The sequence below is a fragment of the Sciurus carolinensis genome, chromosome 12 (genome assembly GCF_902686445.1).
Source record: "Sciurus carolinensis chromosome 12, mSciCar1.2, whole genome shotgun sequence".
Lineage (NCBI taxonomy): Eukaryota > Metazoa > Chordata > Mammalia > Rodentia > Sciuridae > Sciurus > Sciurus carolinensis.
In genome coordinates this window covers 72,440,737-72,461,555 of record NC_062224.1, presented here as the reverse complement: position 1 = coordinate 72,461,555, position 20,819 = coordinate 72,440,737, and the positions used below count along the sequence as shown (strand labels likewise).

Sequence of the window (20,819 nt, the reverse complement as noted above, 5' to 3'; positions counted from 1 at the left end):
AATGAACAGAACCGCTCTTGTGAGGTATTATCTGCAAACAGAGTTTACTCCCAAGAGATCAAAAGAGTTCTTCCCACTTCATTTCAGCATTGGCTATCAGGAACAATCTGCTTTAAGCACTTGCTTTGATACTGATTATTCAGAAAACAAATTAATAAGAAAATAGAAAGGCCCAAGTTCCTAAGATATTGAGAAATGGCAACTGCTTTAGTGGAAATTTCAGTGCCTTCCTCTTTCTAAGGAAGGTTGTCTAGATTCTTCCGAGGTGGCTTACACAAAGCAACAACACTGAACTGTCTACACCATAGTTTTCCAGATTATGTCCTGGGTTTAAGATAGGACATGATTTTTTATGAAAGTATTTTTTTTTCAGGAATAAGAATTTTGTGAAGTTTCTTGCTTTAGTGGATGATTTATTACAAACATTTGTAATTAAACTTTCAAAGTTTTGTTCTAAATAAATGAGGACTCTGAAAAGTGTAATGTATTTAATTTTACATCCTTATTCAAGATACAATTTCTTTTACTAGTTTTACAGAACATCTTATTCTTCTTATCATAAACTAAATATTTTCATTGAGACTTCATCCAGAAATATACACGCAATTTTAAACTGGAGATGGTTAAATCACCAGCATCTTCCAAATAAATAATTTCTTTAAAAACACTTTTTGTGTATTGTAGTTCTCTACAAATGAAATGCACTGTGAAAATGTTTGTTAAATGACAGCTGGGTTTTTACTTTTTACCTGATTTTGATCTGAATAGAGTGTATAATAAATGCTACCTCTTACCTTTCCTTGTCTCCAGAAGAAAACATTAATTCATTAGTTATTTTAGGATTTCAATTTCTCCCCTAAATGGAATCTTACTATGCTGCTATGTTGACCAGGCTGGCTTCAAACTCCTGGGTTCATGTGGTTTTCCTGTCTCAGCCTCACAAGTAGCTGGAACTACAGGTGGGTACCACCTCATTCAATTTTAAAGGTGCATTTCTTGATGGCATTTCAATGTGTGCAATATTAAAACAACAGTTTAATATGAAAAACACATATATATATATATTATTTTCCTTAGGAGTTAAATTCTTCATATAATCTGCAATAAATACCTTGCTGTTTTCCAAAATAGAAATGAGAAAGATTGATGTTATTGGTCATCTGAATCTACCAAGGAAGCATTTACCAAGAATGAAAGGGACAAAAGATCCATATAAATATCCCTTAGTTAAGAGATTTACTGAGACAATATCACCATATTTTATCAAGACGATAATCTGATGAGTGTTTCATCTTGTCTTAAAGATATGACCCTCAATAAATTGGTAACTAAATATAAAAAAGTTTGGATTATATGTACTAGTTTATATAAGTAGTTTATTAAATACAATAAAAGTAAACCCCTGCTTTTACAAAATATATTTTATACATGATCAGATATTGTGATACAATATTTTTCTGAATTCCTTTTGGATTTCCTGGCAAGACCAGACTAGCACACAAGTTTAAAGATCTATGCCAACTTAGAAATATAATTTTTTTTGTACCAAAGAAATAACAACACTTTTCAAAGTGTCTGCCTGTTAATAAAGGCTGCCTGCTCTGAATCAGCATGACCTGAAACCATTGAGGTGCATTTGCTTTCTTCCCCTTCCATTTGGCATTAAATCAGTCTTGGAATACAGCAATTTACCAGAGAACTGTTCACTATGAACTAAGAGTTTATGCTCCCCACAAATACATATGTTGACAGCCTAACCCTCAATGTGAAGAGAGCAGGTGGGGCTGTTGGTGGTAACTGCCACTGGGTGGAGCCCTCACAGATGGGATCAGTGGCCTTAGAACAGGCCAGAGAACTAGCTCACCCTCTTTCTGTCCTATGAGAATATAAAAGGTGCTCACTGTTTCACACATTTTCTGTCAATAGGATTTTATAGAAGTGCTTTTAACCTACAATATCTCAGCCTATGAGAAACCTGCCCTTTGCAACCAAACCTGGTAGCATCTCAGTCCAGGACACAGACACATTACCTAAAATGTCTGTAACCTGGTTATGCCAAAAAAAATGAATCAATTAAAGGATGAAAAACAGCTAAGTCTCCTTTATGAACCAGTGATATAGCCCAACTGACTGGTAGAAAAGGGAAACGACGGTTGTCCTGATTGAGGATTAGCTTTCAGAGTAGACTCCATGTCTTTATCAACCCACCCCTCACATGCTGCCAATTGGCTTTCAAGTATCCAGTGTGGATCATGTCACACGAACTTCAAAAATGTTCATCAATGCATACTCCTACATAATAAATAATCAAGTCCAGGCTCTTTTGTATAATAGTTGAGATCTTTCATACTTTGCTGGTGACTTAGTGTTCTACTTAGTAATCACACTGGGTTTGTATTCACTACCCCACTCTAGCTTTTCCTCCTTGTGTTTATTCAGGCAGTCTCAGAATCCTAAACCCTCCTCCTTCACAGACACATTCACTTTGTGTTCCCTTGTCCCCACTCCTAACACATTCACCCATCACATTCTACCTGTCTTCTCTAGACCAGCTAAACTGGTCGGTCCTCCAAGATGCCATCCCTTTAAAAACTCTCAATGGAACACTCCACAGTGAGCTGCTTTGAGCGCTACCTCTAGCTTTAATCTTTTTATTTTATCTGTTACTTGTTAAGCAATTCAGAATAATTTCTTGATGAAATGATACAACGGCTTATATATTGCTTCATTGGATACAGAAATAGAGACTTTGTTATTACTATCTGATGGAACCATTTTAAGAAATAGACATATTGTACCATTTACAATTATAAAAGTTTGTCTACCCCTTCTAGAACATGTGTGTCTTCTATCTCACCTGAAACAGTGTGATAATGCTCATGTATAGGGTAAGCCCAGTCATAATGTCCTCAGTTACTTTGTGCAGAAGCTGGGAGTTAGGCTCAGTTGGCTGCTTCTTCAGCAGTCACGAAGTCTCCCCATGTGTCTTTCTTATTAGATGGGATCTTCTTAAATATCAGGGTGTTGTCATATCCACCTTTGTGCATCTTAGATCATCAAATACCTGTAGACACCCAAAGGTATACACAAGTATGAACACAAACGAGAACCCAATAAATTTTACTGAAGTGCAATTGAATTAACCGTCTGTTCTAAGCATACTCACCCTTTCTACTTTAATTTCTCTGGGCAGAAAAAAAAAAAAAAAAGAAATGGGTGCACATGGTGGGAAATGGTAGCCTTCATGGTGCCCAACGGGGTTACTTGTGAACATTTGGCAGTCTCAGCTAACGGATATCAGAAATGGCCAGTTACGTGGCTCAGGTCTCAAGAAGTGCTATCGTCTGAAAATATCCTTGAGCCAACAGGAAGCTCCTAGCTGAAGAATATGTCAGGTTAGGCTTATGCTCTTTGGGTTAATGTGAGGCACCATTTTGTAAGAATTTGTCATGCTTGTAATTTTTTTTTTCCCCCAAATCACTTAGGACCTATGAGTAACTGATACATTTGAATTCAATACTGTGAGACAAAGAAGAAAAACAAAACAAAACAAAAAACATTCCCATCAAAGTTGGCTTGAACAATAACAAAGCTTAGAGACAAAGCCATGTTCCTGGAAACAGCACCTCAGGGAAACAACAAACAAGAGCCCTGCCTTCAGTTTAGAGTTGCTGCTGATGTGATTATAGTTGGTTTGAATGCTTATTTGGTGCCAGACCCTGGGATAAGTGCTTTCTGTGAAAGATCTCATTTAATTCTTAGAAAAATCTCTGTGACTACCATTGTTTCTCTGGTTCACAAACGAGAAAAATCACTCTGAAAGATTCAGAAATGTGTACAAATTCAAAAAGTGAGTTAGGAACCATAACCAGCTAAAGTAGGAAACAAAATGCTCTGTAAACTCAATATCCAGAAGGCACTACCCCAGTCACAAAAAGTCTGAAGAAGTGACATGTGGGAGGCAGAATTCTCTCTGAGACACATCTGCAAGTCATCCACGCCCACTGCCCTACAAGTCCCATCCCAGCTGGGAAACAAGGCCGTACACCTGTGAACCAACCAGATAAGCCCAGCTGCAAAGATGCTGCCAACGCACGTGCAGAACATGCCTCCTGACAGTTGCCACTGATGGGAAAATCCAGGTGAGCAGAGGTCTGTGCGAAGTGTGCTTTTCCTTCCTTTCTTTCCGGTATTGTTTCCTTCTCTCATGTTTATGGACTTTATCTCAACTCAAGAAATGGTGCTGAATAGTAATGAGGTGCTTCCTTTAACCCTGTACCGTGATAGCCTGATCCTTTCAACCAGCTTGGGATTCTTCAAATGTCTTCTTTTTCTTATTATCAAAAGAGGTGCCCTACTACCTGGGGCATTGTGTTGACACCTATGGATACCAAAGAGGTAAAGTATTTCAGTTTTCTCCTTTTTTCTTTTTTCTCCCTATCTCCCTTGGGGTTATGAGTCAGGTGCTTTATTTCTCATAAAAAAAAACTTTTAATGACAGGAAAATCGAGTAGGGTTGATACACAGTGTGCAGAGCAAAAGGAAAAGTGAATGAATGGATCTGAAACTGATATGAAGGAAAATTTCCTGGGAAATATGTTCCTTACTTTTTCACATAGGTATTACCAGTTGCTTAATCAATCTGCCTCTCTTATATCTATTTCCTTCTCTCTCTCTCTCTCTCTCTCTCTCTCTCTCTCTCTCTCTCACACACACACACACACACACACACACACACACACACACACACACAGAAAAAACACAATCCATGCTACAGTGAAGAAACTCATCTTGACCTGAAATTGCTTTTGGATGTAGTCCATTTCTGACATCAAAACAGTTTATGTCAAAAAGGGTCAAGGTTCTGGCAACCCACAAAATAGCGGCTTATTTAAAAACCAAATCCACTCCTTATTGAAAGTGGTGATATTTGAAGCACACACAAGTAAAACTAATTTAACCTTTGGAAAGTTCTCTCTGGAGAGAAGAGTCAAAATCCCTTTATAAGATTTTTAAGCACTGCAATTATTGACGAGGAGTATATTACTTCAGTTTTCTCTGATCAGGAAGAAGGAAAAAAAGAGAAAAACCCACAAGAGACGTCAGCAGCTGTCAGGCTGTTTTCCAACGGCAAAGAGGTAGTTTACAGTGGGCTTGTGCCAGTCTCTTAAGACCCAGTTAAGAAGCCTTTTTAAAATGCCTTAAAAAGCCAACTCATACATTAATCAAGTTGAGCCCTCTTCCATACTTACTGCAATACATCAATTACTATGTCTTTTTTTTTTTTTTTAATAAATTCCGGTTGACAGCAGACACCTTATTAAGGCCCACTAAAATGATACAATAAGTAGAAGGCTATTAATATTGCTCTTTTTTCTCCCTGCTATTGTCTTGCTGCACTGGTCTGCAAACAAATTCAGGCTGCATTACAATTAATGCCAGTGGAACTCCTTCTAACGACTTCCAGCTTGCTAATTTTTTACGCTAATAATAAAAAAAGGCATTGCTATGCAAGAACGACCCCCTTTTATCATGCTAGCATAGCACACCAGAGAGTGTCTGCTATTGTTCACATGAAAGACAATTAAACCCTGGAACATCAAACCTAAAAATGACAATCTGCTAACCAGCACTGGGTATCGCTGGATGCTTTCCTCTATTTTCTGAACTGATAGAAAACAATTCTCCAAAGACATTTCTTTCCTGTTCTCCCTTAACTACCCTTTGTGGGGAGGGGGTGGCTTTAAAAAATACCCTTTGCTGATTTATGCATCCCCGCTTAGAATTTATTATCTGTCTAGGGCCAATTTTGCTTCAACACTCCTATTGCCTGCAGCTTTAAATTTTGGACACATCAAAAGAAATGCACCAATATCACCCACATAGTATCACATTTAAAAATAAACATTAAAAGTGTTCTTTAACACGCACACAATATAAAAGTCTAGAAGGAGAAAGAAAAATCTAATTCTGCAACTCTGTGTATCTCATCATCTCTGGGGATCTTGGGGAGTCAGAGGGCATTCTGAACACTAAGTCTAGTCCAGATGCTAATATTGCACAAAAGCTGGAGTCAAAAAAACCCATTCTTCCTTCTCAGCAATATAAGGATTCATTCAACAAAACGCACATCCATTTACTGGGAATATATTACTTGTTTGGGATTTAATTGCAACATTTACAACATAAATAAACCGGCTTAAAAGTTCACGAACTTTCTCAAAGAATTTTTCAGATTTTGACTGACATTCTGTCCTTAGTATAAGAACTTGAATAAGTCCGAAAACCTAAGTGGCAAGCTTGGCTCTGCCACCTGCTAATCTTCAGGTCTTGCCCCAATCTTCTAACCTCTCTTTGCTTCATTTTCTCCATTTGTAAGACAAGGGGGAAAACAACTCTTTCTTCGATAGTGATTGTAAAGGAGAGATGCAAAGATGGGTAGGAAGGCTACACCACTACACACTGGGATTGAAATAAGGTCCTCACTAGAATTGCACCAGAAGTTTTAATTTCTGCTTAGTAGCAAGTGCCTCTCAAGTGCTGGCCATAGCCACCTCTCACCTTTTATCAGCAAGTTTTTAATAAATTGATCATGTAGTGTAATAGGTTGATTACACTTTCTATTTTATTTCATTTTCACAAGACCTCCCTTGTTAGAGATGGTAATTCCCTGTTTACAAACAAGGAAACTGAAGTTCAGGGAGATTCAGTGATTTCCTAAGTGTCAGAACTCAGATTTGAATCACTGTAGTGAACACATAAAACACCCTCACTAAATGTTCCAGGCTGTGACCATTCTTTCTCCTGGTGAGCCTCTTGTATGAGACAGCAGTTCTGTGAATCGAGGTTAAGGGATGAGCTGAGGGCACCTTCCTGATATATTGGCTCTGACACTTACTGGCACTGGAATTTGGGCCAGTCATTCATCCCTCACTTTTGCATCTGTAAAATACAGACAGCACTCATCTCCTGCGGTTGTTGTGAGGATCAAATAAACTCATCCATGTATAATATTTAGGAAAACACCTAAGAAAAGTGCGTACTTGATAAATGTGAACACTTGTTATTAACCTTCTCCTCCAGCACTGTGTAAAATGCTCTAACACAGAGAATGAGAATAAATAGGATTAGTCACTCCTGCATTCCGCCTACAGGTTTACCCTACATCTTAAATAGAACACAAAGGAAATTTCAGAATGATTCACAAGATACTAGAATGAGGTGAGGAGAGACAGTGATGTCTGAGAGTTCAGAAAAAAGTGAGGTATAACCTGATTGTTTCAGCTTACTTCCTTGGGAGAAGCTCTAGGCCATATGCTGGTACGTGAAGTCAGGCAGAGCCCAGCAAACTCCTTCAGTTTAGGAGACAAAGCTGAGAGGCTCAGAAGATCAGGATTGCTGAAGTCCCAAGGATAGACTACTAGGAAAAAAGAATGCAAGAGAACTCTGGGGATTTGCAGATGGTCCTCCTCAAGTACTCAGCTGAATACTAATGAGCACATGCATGTGAGGAAATTATCCAAGGCTGCAGAAAGACCAACCAAAAAAGACTGGAGGTACCATGCCCAGAGTTCACACAAGGCTCAAAAGAGTGCTGCTCCCATCACTCAGGATGGGAAAACCTCACGATTGATGGAGCATTGAGTAGGGTACACAGAAAGGTTGTGACTTATTAGTAGATAATAATGCTTGAGTCCTGCTGTAGTTCACCGAACAAATCTTAAAAGTAAAATCCTAAAGATCATTCCAAACTATTTCCAAATAACTCAATTGCATCTCAGAACAAAGCTCAGGGACTTTAAAAGAAATATGAACTATCTAGCATACAAAAAGATAAAGTTCTCAATAACTGGAGTATAAGCAAAGTTAACCATCATTCAAAAAAATGCAGGAACATATAACCCAAAATGAAGAGAAAATAATCAGTCAATTGATTCAGATGTTAGGATTAGCAGAAAAGAATTTTAAAATACTTTATTATAATTGATATCCTTTAGATATAGCTTGAGTATGCACCCCCAGGGATTTATGAGTTAGGAACTTGGTTCCCAGAGTAGCAGTGTTAAAAGGTGGTAGAACCTTGAAAAGGTTGTGGGGGTTAGGTTGTTGGTAGTGCTACCCTTGGAAGGGATGAAGGTAGTTCTCCTAGGAGCGAGTTAGTTCCCACCAAGAGGTGTTAATATGAAAGAGTGAGCCTGGCTGCTCCCTGGTCTCCAACTTCCTGTCTTGCCATATATGTCCCTCTTACACGTGAAATCATTCACCAAGATGAGACAAAGTCATGGGGGCCCTTGCCAGAATTGGTGCCATGTTGTTGGGACTTACAGCCTCCAAAATTATGAGCTAAATAAACCGCTTTTCTATTCAAGTTACTGAAACTCAGGTATTTATTATACCAATGGAAAATGGACAAATAGAATAATAACTATATTTTACATGTTCCAAAAGTTAAAGCAAGGGAGATTTATAAGCCTATAGATCAATGAATATCCACAAACTTCAATATACAAAACATAAAACCACACCAAGTCACATCAGAATCATGTTGTTCAAAATTACTGTTAAAGTGAAAAATCTTAAAAGCAGCCAGAGACAAAAGATACAAAAGTAGAGACACAAAGGCAAGCATGACAGCAGTTTGTCATTGAGAACAGTGCAAGTAAGAAAAGTAGAGCAATTCATTTAAAGTAATGAAAGAACAAAAATGTCAGTTGAGAATTTGAAATACCTTGCCAAAACAAAAACAAACCAAAAACAAAACAAACAAACAAAAAAGGCAACAAAACATTTTACTGTTATACAAAGGTTGAAGTAATTCATCATAAGCATATCTGTACTACAAAAATGTTAAAAATCCTTGAAACAGAAAGAAAATGATAACAGATAGAAATCTGCATTTATACAAAGTAGTGACAAACACCATAAATGACAGTCAATTAGTTAATACATACATATTTTTCTTATATTGTTTACATCTTTTTAAAAGATAATTTATTGTTTAAGCAAAAATGAGTAACAACTATATAGTATGGGATTTGTAACAAACATAAAATGTAACAATCACAGGAAAAAAAAATCCAAGGGAGAACACATGGAAGTATACCATTGAAAGTCTAAAACTGTAAATGAAGTGGTATAATTACATTCAAATATATCCAGTAAGAAGTAACAGATATGCACAATAAATCCTAAAGCAACCACTGTAAGAATAAAACAAAGCCAACAGAGGTGACGAAATGGGATCATAACAAAATTATTCAATTATCCAAAAGAAAGCAAAAAATAAAAAAGAGGGAGGAATGAAAGAAAACAAAGAACGCATGAGAAAAACAGAAATGACAAAATCCTAGATTTAAAACTAACCATATAGAGAACCACATTAAACATAAGTGGTTTAAATATCCCATTTAAAAAGTAGAGATTGTTAGTTTTGAGTAAAATAAATGAAAACTCCACTATATCTTTCTCAAACATACAGACACAAGATCTTTGTGACCTAAGCTAGTCAAAATGTTTTCTTTCAGGTAAAACAAAAGCAAGGATTAATAAGAGATCAAATTAATAAATTAGACTTCATTAAAAACTAAAAACTGATGCTCCTTCAAAGACACTGTTAATGAAAAGACAAGCCAACATTGGCAGAATATATTATAAATCATAAAATCTAATAAAGCGTTTTTGTCTAGAATATAGAAAGAATTACCAGTACTCAATAAGAAAACAAAACCAAATGTAAAAGAGGGAAGAAAATTTGAAGAGACACTTAAAAAAAAAAAATACATGAATGACAAATGAGCACATGAAAAGATGTTCAACATCATTAGTCATTCAGGAAAATTAGAACCATAATGAGAAGCCAGGAGCAGTGGCACACATCTGAAATCCTAGCTACTCAGGAAGTTGAGGCAGGAGGATCACAAGTTGGAAAACACCCTGGGCAATTTAGTGAGATCCTGTTTCAAAATAAAGTAAAAATGGCTGGGGAACATAGTTTAAAGGTAGAGCAATTATCTAACAAGTGAGAGGCCCTGGGTTCAATCCCCAGTGCCACAAAAATGCAAAACAAAACAAAGGTGAGCTTCTGCTACACACCTGTTAGAAAGAATTGAACTAAAAAGGATGAATATACTAATTTTTTTATACTAAGGATTTAAAGCAAATGGATCATTCATAGACTTCTGCCGAGAACAGGAAATAGTACAACTACTTTGATAAATGTTGGCAGTTTTTTGAAAAGTTAAACATACCCTTAACATATGATCTATGCTCTTAGGTTTTTATCAACGGGAAATGAAAGCTTGTGGGCATATAAAGACTTGTACACAGAACTTCATGACAGCTTCATTTTTTTAATAGACTAAACTAGACACAACATAAAAGTCCACTGCAAGATTACTGAATAAACACATCATGGTATATTCATACAATCAAATAGAGCTCAATAATGAATGCAATAAAACTACTGATACATGCAACAATGGATATATTTTAAAATAATCAGGCTGACTGAAACAAATTAGATCCAAAAAGAGTGCACGGTAGAATTCCACTTACATGAAACTAGAAAATGCTGACTTATCTATAGAGACAGAAAGCAGGTAAGTGGGAGGGGTCAGAGGGAATGATTTTAAGGAGGCACATGACAATTTTTGGGGTGAGATACTTGTTCACTGTCTTCATTACAGCATTGGTTTCATGGGTATGGGTGTGTTTGGGTGTGTTTGTGTGTGTGAAGACTAATCAATGGTACACATCCAATGTGCAGTTTAATATATGCCAGTTATAGATCAACAGAACTTTTTAAAACAAAGATCAGATCACTGTCCATGGAAATGTAAAAGTTACTGAAACAAAACATGAATACAAAATTAATTTATTTAATGACAATATGAAGTGTTTCATACAGAGCATAAGAATATGAACCAATTATTCTTAAATTTCATACGCACTTGGAGACAATTAACAGATTGTTAGGACAAATGTCCAGTTTCTGATCCAGCAGGTCTGTGGATGGGGCTTAAGGACTTGCATTTCTAAGAAGTTCTCAGATGATGCTGATGGTGCTGGTCCTAGAATAACACCTTTAAGATCACTGTTATGTATGTGAGAATAGACAACATAATGGGAAAATTCAGTTTAGAAAATGAAATTACAGCACTTTTGAAAAGCTTTATTTATCTTTCCATAAGGTCATGCTGAAATACAACAAAATTCAGGTGAATGCAATTTTATTTTATTCAGAGAATTTTCTCTCTTCACAATTTTACTACATTCCTACAGAAAATTCCACACCTTTCAACAGATTTCATGCTCAGTGCAGAATTCAGTGTTTTACAGACAATTACCAACACTTCAGGGAGCAATTAAATATCAAAACCAGGGAGTAAATTAAGAATCAGGCAAAGGTGTGTCTATCCACTCAGACCCTTTATTCCCATGTTTTGCCATACTTCAACTGTTTTTTCTCCTATATCCTTTTGAGAAATAGAAACTATATTTTGAGTTAAAAACAAATAAGAATAGTTAAGATTTAAAATCTAATATATCTTTCTCAATCATAGCTTTGTTCTTTGCTGCTCCCTTTGAGTTCAACGCCTTGTATCCTCACCGGCTTGCTTTCCTCTCGCTCATTCTTATTTCTCCTCTAAGTTCGAGCCCTTTGGCAGGACTTTCTTTACCTCGCTTCTGCATCTCTTCTGCTCTCCTCTTCTCCACTGTATGTCTCCATTCAGGGCCCTCAACACTGTGCTCAGGTGTTTTCTTCCAAATCATTTTACCATGTTCATTCTTATTTATTTCTACTTCTCAAACAAATACGTTATGTCTTTTTAATAGAATGAAATAGCATCTGGGAAATTCCAACACCCCTGACCCTCTCTGAGTTACAGAGTGTTTGGGAGAGAAAAGAACAGGACCCAAAAATCCATAATAGTAAAAATTGGATTAGAAGGACATGGGATGAAATTATACTTGTATAACACACACACATACACAGGCAAGTGATCTAGGGTGGGGGTTAACAAGTTCTCTAAGGAGAGTAATTTCAAGTGGCACCAATCTTGAATCCAGATTGGATCACAGGACAAATCAAGTTTCCCAATTCCTACTCATGCATTTGACATATTTATGTTCTGCTTTTATAGCATTTGATCACAATTTCCTAGGAGGCAGCTGGTCCCTAAATCAACAAGTCAGTAAAAAGCAACCAGAGCCCAATCCTGTTAACAGAATTACCTATGAGGAGGTTAGTGCTGTTTTAACACATTTAACACATTTACAAGAGCCATTTACAAATGTCTGCTCATGGATTCAGGTAACACATAAGGATCCTGATTATTCTTTCTGACGATTCTAGACATCTGGGGGTAATGCTGCTACAATAGCCCAAAACAAATATTTAAGGAAATGATAAAATAAAAATGATACAGAAAAAAAATCTTCCTGAAAAATTTCATTTGGACCAGAAGCAAGAGTATGTTAAGAAGGCCAAGCAGAGTAAGGGCCACCTAGACATTTCTCTAAGGAACACCATGGTGATCTCTTTACATGTTGGGGACTATAGCTGGGACACAGAAACAGGATAGACTTAACAGTCTCTGTTCAACTTGGAAGACACTGTCCAAGGGCCCAACATCTTGGGAGAACACCCAGGATGCTCTGGGAGGATGGGCCATGTTTGGAATGCAAGTTGCTACTGCATAAGCCCAGCCAAGGGGAAGCAGCTGATCCAAAAAGGGGTGCTTGACTCCCAGATTCCACCACTTTCACATATTAGAGACCCCACACAAAGAGCCTAATGAATCCCAGCCCTCAGCCCCACAAGAAATGACCTGAGAAGCTCTCCACTCCTCTGAGATAAATATTTTTACCTCATATTCTTTCTGGGTAGATCTGTTTTGATGAATGAGGAAAAAAAGTTGAACTGTAACTAGAAAAGTTTCTTACAAGGTTTCCAGTAGGCTTGACTATTTTTAAAGCTATGCAGGGAAAATTTTCTCCCACAAAAGAATAAAGAGCACTAACCAAAGAAATTTCACTCTCACGATTTTGTAGCACCTCAGAACTTCCTTGAAAGGGAAGGACAAAGCGGCCGTTTGCTCAGCTTAGATCATTTTGATTGAGACTCATATGTTATTTTAAATGAACATTGCTCAGGTAGTTAAGTCTTAAAAATCAACCATCCTTGACAATTGTCCAATTTTTTTTTTTTTAAGTCTTACCTTAAGGGTTTCAGAAACACATTTACAAAGTACGCTGCAGTGGGAAGTAGCTAAGCTTCCTGCCTGGTTTCACAGCACGTATGAAATAGCAGGCCTTTGTTCATTTTTTTGTCTTTGAAAACTTTGTGTTACAATTAAAAGAGGAGGGGAACAAACAGATTACACTTAAAAAGTAAATATGATTCAATTGCTGTGGCAATTGGTATAATCCAAAATTTCAATGCACATTAAAAATATATCCCGATACAATATTTAATTTTCAAGATTTTTACTCTTACCACTTGACTAATAATGCTAAAATGGAAAGAAAAACTCTGAGTTTCTCCTGCGACACCGAAATGTTTCATACAGTGGCATTCCTTTTGAGACATCAGAGCTAAAATTTTCTTCGCATTTCCTATATGCTGAGTGTCTATACGAGGTAACATTAGCATCTTTTATATCCATATTTAATATACTTATTTCCTATATTGTACATGTTCCAGAGTCTTACACTTCATAGTAACAGCAACAAAAATGCCTAAGGAAAGGTCTTCTAAAGAAGACATGACATTTTGCAGAGTCTCCAGTTTATCTTTAGAATATACAATTATAAACTATCCTTGAAATAGCTGCTCCGATATTTGGGTTGACACAGAAGTTCTGTTACCATTAGTTCTTGCTCAGTAAATGCAAACATTGTGAACATGCTGCTTAACAGCAGTAAATATCATCCCTACCACTTTATGAAAAGTAATATTATAGAACACACCATCAAGAATATATTTACTAAAAGGTCCCCCATATAAGCTATGTATCCACAAACATGCATTTTATCAGACAGGGGTATAAGTAGCTGTCGTTCATGTGTTCATATATAAGAAGATATGTACACACATACCCTCTGTATTGTGCAGTGATACCGATATGGTAAATGTTTTAAAGAATGCTCTTATTGTTATTTAAGTATGCATGTCCTTGATAATATTGAAATATGTAATTATGAAGGGAAAGTTACAAGCATACATATTGGTTTCTATAGAATTTCCACTTTAAACTTTCCTAGAACCATCATATTAAAATCATATATGCCAGCTGTCCCATGTAATAGAAAGATTTATGTTTCATAGTATCTTCCAAAGGTATGTAAGGTAAGTCTGTATTTCTTCTTCCACATGGCTTCCTTACAGCCTTCAAACTCCAGCATCTGTGATTAAATTGCCTTTAATTCTTTGATGTGCGTTTTCAAACTTAAAAGAGGCTATGCATAAAGTAATCTCTTCCTTTCTTCTGTTCCACAGATTTTTTTAACCTTAAATATTTAAAATTTCCCTAATTACAAGTTTCTTTCATTTTCTTCACCAGTGTTCAACAGTCAAATGAATAAAAGATATATTTGGTTTTAAGAAGTAAAATGATGTACATTTGCAATATTGGTGTTTTTCTTCAAGGACCTTGAAAACTTATACTGCAATATGTATGTCATGGGATAGACTCTCAGGAAGCCTATCAACAGTCAGAATATCTATTCTTACGTTACGCATATGAGGAAACTGAGGCACAGAACAAAATCAATTATCCACCATCCTGTAAAGACCATTATGTACAAGCAAACAAGCTGAGAGAAAAAAAAAAAAATCAAAATCATTTCAAAAGAATTCTCCTTTTTTTATTTTTCTACCTTTCACTTTTGCAGCCAAATTTTTTTCCATAAACAACTATTCAAATATCATTGTTTTAATTTATAATAATTTTTGTGGCTAGGACAGAAATCTGTCTTCATGTATCTCTGAAGATTTCTCTAAGTAAACGAATAGCAAAACAAATCTGTATAAGAGATGTTTAATTACTTAAGATAAAATAGCTTTATGGGACCCTGCTAATTTAGAAGCAGCTATATCACTACAAAAAGTATGATGAGCTAATTATTCTGAATTTGTATAAAAAAAAAAAAAAGAGGGAGCCTCAAAGCACCTCTATTAGCATGCCTTTACATCCAGTCCTAATTCTTTTTGTTTTAGCAACTTATTTTTTTGCATGTCTCTTTCTGTTCTTCCCCTCTATTCTTTAATTTTAATGATGGCAGGATTTTTTTTATGTATAAACATTAACATTTTTATTTTATAAATTATACTACATCAACATTTGTATTGGTGTCAAAAATCAATTGTCCACATCTGTGAGTTTATTTTTGGATTCTCTGTTGGAATTCAATGATAATTGTCTATTCCTTCTCCAATGTCTATTACTATGACTACATTGTAAAGTAAAATAAGGAAGTGTGATTCCTCTGTTTATTCTTCTTCTAGTCCCTTTTCCCTTCCAAAAAAACTTCAGCATTGGCTTGAATATTTCTATAAAACAATTTTCCTGGGAATTCTATTTAAATTTCATTAAATCTAGATTCAGTTGAACATTTTTATTGTGTTGGGCCTTCTGATTAATGAACATGGTGTATCTCTACATTTATTTTAGTTTTCTGTGATTTCTTACATTAGTATTTGTAATTTTTAGCATATATATCCTGTAAATATTTTGTTCCATTTATATTCATGTATTTAATTTTTTTACAGCTGTTGTGAATGTTTTAAAAGTTTTGGAAGTCCAGTTTCCACTTGTACATTGCTGGTATACAAAAATGCAGAGATTTTTATATGTTGATCTTGTATCCTGAAAAATTGCTAAATTCACTTTTTAAACTAGGAGTTTTTAGGTGATTATCTTGAGTTTTTTTTTTTTTTTTATAAAGGGAATCATGAAGAACAATTTTATTTATTTCCAATCTATCTGCCTATTTTGTTCCTTAATGTACTTCACTAACTAGGACTTCAACATTGCATGAGTGTTTCAAGTAGACATCCTTGCATTGTTCCTGATTTTATGGGAAAGGCATTTAATCTTTCATTATGAATTATATAAGTTATAGGTACTTTATAGATGAACTTGATCAGACTGAGGAAGTTTCCTTCTATTCCTTCCTGGCAGGGGATTTTTATCATGAGATGTTAAGGTTTGGCAATTTTTTTTCTGCATCAAAGAATATGAGCCTGTGGCTGTCTTCTTCATGCTGACTATTAATATGGCAGACTTCATTGATCAATTCTTAACACTGACCCAGTTTTGCAAACCCAATTTGTAGATATTATTCTTTTTTATACCTCAGGACTTTGATTTGCAAACATTTTATTGAGAATTTTTGTATCTATTGTCATGAGGAATGTTTGCAGTTTTCTTTTTCCCTCTCCTTCTTTTTCCCTTCATCATTACCCAGTTTTGCTATCAGAGTTACACTCTGAAGGCCAAAGTTACTCTTCTGACCTCATAAGTTGGAAAGTGTTCCATCTTCACCACCTATTTTCTGAAAAAGATGTTGCAGAATTACCATGATTCTTCATTAATTGTTTGGTAGAACACACTAATGAAAATATCTGAGCCTAGAGTTTTCTTTCGCAGAATTTTAACAAGAATTCAATCTATTTAATGGAAGTTAGGTAACTTATGTTACTTGAGCGACTTTGAGTAGTTCATGGTTTTCAAGAAATGTGTCCATTCCTTCTAAGCTGTCAAATTCCTATGCATCAAATTTATCACAGTATTCTCTTATTAGCTTCTCAGTGGTTGTAAGATTTAGAGTGATATCTTCTTATGTCTAAGATGGATAATCTGTGTATTTTCTCAATTTTGCCAGAAGATTATTAATTGAATTGATTATTTTTAAAGGAGGAGATTTGATTTTATTGCTTTTATTATCTTTATGGTTTTAATTTTATTATTTTCTGTACATACCTTTATTATTATACCCTTCATTCTGCTTGTCTTTTTCTAGTTTGTTAAGAGGTATTGATTGAAGATCTGTTCTCTGTACTAATACAAGCAGTTAGCACATTTAATAAAATTTCTGCAAGTATCACTTGAGCTCTATCACACCCATCTTGATAGTATGTTTTCATTTTCATTCAGTTCAGCCTATTTGCTACTTTCCATCAAGAAATCTCTTAGATCATGGATTATTTAGAAATACACTGGCTAATGTTTAAGTTGGGGTATTTTCCTATTATCATTCTATTTTTCACTTAAATGTCATTTTCATGATTTGAGAACATATTTTATGATATTTCAATTCTTTACCTTTTTAAAATTGTTTTTAAGACCCAGAATATGACCTATTTTGATGAATGTTTCATGTTTCCTTGAAAAGCACCTCTGTTTCTACTATTGTTGGGTGAAATAATGTAAAAACATCAATTAGACCCAATTGGTTGATGTTTAGTTCTTCTATAATTATGATTTTCTAATAATTTTACCTACCATCAAGAGAGGAATGTTGTAATGTTCAATAATTGTGAATTTGTATATTTTCTACTTTTTGGCCTGTTAGTTATTGCTTCATGTAATTTGAGTGCACATATGTTTAGAATTGCTACATATTCTTGGTGAGCTGACCCCTTCATCATTAAGTAAATTTAAAAATTTTCTCTTTTTGTTGGGGAAAAAGGTCAGTGCTAGGAATCAAAGCAAGGCCTCAAGTATACAAGGCAAACATCCTACCACTGAGCTCCATCCCAGGTTAATGAACTCTGTATTCCTTGTACGGATATTCCTTTTTGTATTGTTTTGAAGTCTTCCCTCTCTGACATAGTTGCTCCAGCTTTTGATTAGAGTGCACACAGAACATCCTTTTTCAACCTTTCACTTTTTGTCTACCTATATCATTACATCATGAATAAGTTTCTTACAGACAACACAGAGGTAGGTCATGTTTTCTTTTACTTGTTTCTGGCAATCTCAACTTTAAATTATTACACTTAGACCATTTACACCTACTTGTAGATGCATTTGGATTTATAGCTACCATTTCACTGTTTGTTTTCTAATCTCTTTGTTATTTAAGTCTCAGTTTTCTTTTCCTGTCCTCTTCATAGTTTGAGTACTTTAATTAATTCATTTTAAGTTTTCAGTTATACTTTTATCTCTTGCTTAGTTTTCTTTAATAGTTGTTCCAGGGACAATAATGCATATACTTCACCTTTCATAGTCTACTTTAAATTAATTTTATCATATGGAATGTAGAAACTTTCCACCTTACAGTCCCCTTTGACCTTTGCCCTTTGTGTTGTAGCTGCCTTATATATGACCTCTACATTGAAAACTATCACTCGAGGTTAAAATTTATGCTTTCAACTGTCAAACATATTCTAGAGAACTCAAGAGAAGAATATAAGTGATAAATATTTATTCCTTGTTTTGCTCTTCTCATTCTTATTCCAAGTTTCCTCCTGGTATTATTTTGTTATTTGAAGAACTATCTTTAGAATTTCTTTTTAAGGTGGCTTGCTGGTAACAAGTTCTCTCAGTTCTCCTTTTGTTCATCTATATTTCTAAGCAGTACTTTTTTTTTTTTTTTTTTCCTGGATATAGAACTCTGGCTCAGCAGTTCTTTCTAGCTCCTTAAAATGTTGTGTCATTTCTCTCCTCCCTCCATGGTTTCTAATGAGAAATCCATAGTCTTAAACTGTTGTTCTTCTATAGGAAATGCATAATGTATCTCTGGACAATTTTACCCTTTTTTTATTTTTGTAGAATTTCAAATCTAATGTGTCTAAACATGTATTTATTTGGGCTTAAACTATTACATTTTCACTGAATTTTTTGGATCTATGGGTTATTCTCTTTCCCCCAGTGTGCAAAGTTTTGACCATATCTTCAAGTAGAATTCAGTACCATACTCTTTCTTCTCTCTTTCTAGAATGCCTATGACAAAACTATGAGATTCTTTCCCCATGGTCCCACCAGTCTTTCAGATGGTCTTTTAGGCTTTATTTTTCCCATAATCAAAAATCTCTGTTTATTATGTTGGATAATTTCTACTGATTTATTTTCAAGTTTATTGATGCATCCTCTTTAATTTCCATTCTATTATTGAGTTGATCCAGTATTTTTTTTTTAATTTTAGAGATTTATTAATCAGTGCAATGAACTCCAACAGATCAACATAATCTTGCATTTAACAGAGTTATATTAGCAGGTTAAGTGGAAAATTAGGTGGATCACTTCTTGAAAGATCTTCATTCTGAGTAGCTTTACAGTGAAACAATTCATTTATAAATCTGGACCTTCTTTCTTCAGTGTGCTGTACTCCATATTCATTGAGTAGAACTCGTATTGATCATGGGACCCAGTTTGTTCCAGGGTCCTGGGTTATTCTTCCTGTGCCAGCAGACATCTGTATTGAACAATGCCAGACTTATCATATACAGCACTGCTCTAGAATCTCCTGCTCCAATAAATACAAAGAGAGGGATCAAGCTTGGATGCTGCTTGACCTGACACATTATCTGGAACAGCATGTTTGCAACAGAGGCCTCTGGCCCAAGTTGCAAAAACAAATCTGCCAGGCCCTGAAGTAAGCAACCTCTGTACCCGGGCTGTCAATCCAGTAAAATTTTGACCGTGGGTTATTGTATCTTTCAGAACAAAAATTTTCACTTCAGTTTTCTTTGTGTTTACTATTTCTTTGCTAAGAATTTTTATTTTGTTTAAGAGTATTTATGATTATTTGTTGTTACTTTTCATAATCATTTTCATAAAAGACTCTGGACATTAATTTCAATATCTGTATCTTGTCAGCATTGGTGACTCTTGCTGGGTTTTCCATGGAAGTTGGGATTTTCCTGGTTCATCCTTGGGTAAATAATTTTGGATGGTATCTGGATATTTTAGGTGTTATAAGACTATGTTTTTTAATTCCTGTGGAGTATGTGATGTTTTTGTTGTACCAAGACATCAAACTAGTGAGGTTTGACCAAAAGTTCCACTGGCCTTCTGAGGGTTATGGTTCCAATGTCACGTTTGTTTTCAAAGATCTTGCAGTGCTATTCATATTCTTCCTGTATGTGTGCCACCCACTGGTCAGGATGGACGTAGGCAATGGTGTGCCTGTTAGTTTAATTCTCAGGATTTTTGATATGCTGAATTATGATCAGATCCTCACTCTAGGGGGGATCCTGGGAATTTTTAAACATCTTTATGGGTCACTTTCCCAATTTTTTTATCCACTGTATTGTCTCTGGCATTTTCTATTTTCTTTGGCTGCCCTTATTAACTTATTCATCCATAATTTTTGGGATTTAGCTATCTTACTCAATCACGTATGCCCATATAGTGGTCACACAGTGCAACAACAGGTGGGGAAGCAACAGGGATGTGCTCTACCCTCTTGGGATCACAACTTCACTGATGTGAAAAGAAGGTTCCCCTCTCTCAGATATTTGGCACCTGCAAATACCTGCTGCCATTCATGTTGACACTTTCATGAAACTTGTTAGATGGAAGGAAGTGAATAAACATGACAGGGGGAGAGAGAGAGAGACCTCTCTCTGCCTTTACTACTTCTTAAACCAAACCAGAAGTCTTTCTTGGAACTCTCCATCTGGTGTCCACTTCTGGGTTTTGAATACAATGGGATCTGGCAAGGAGCTGTCAGAGGAAACCTTGGCAAACTCACCACCAGTTTAGGGGTATTTCCAATTCTGATATTCTGCTGTTTGCCTTGCAGACAAACAAGTGACTTGGTAACTCCATGAATTCTGTTCAGGTTTGCTAGTTGAACTGTGTGGGAGG

At 35.5% G+C, this 20,819-nt stretch overlaps 1 protein-coding gene and 1 pseudogene across 4 annotated transcripts in view; both read right to left on the bottom strand.

Moving 5' to 3' along the window:
- Esrrg (estrogen related receptor gamma) overlaps positions 1-20,819 on the bottom strand; it is a 589,781-nt gene that overhangs the window by 333,740 nt on the left and 235,222 nt on the right. The gene's annotated exons all lie outside the window — the stretch shown is intronic.
- LOC124961836 (cytochrome c oxidase subunit NDUFA4-like) lies at positions 17,680-19,546 on the bottom strand (annotated as a pseudogene).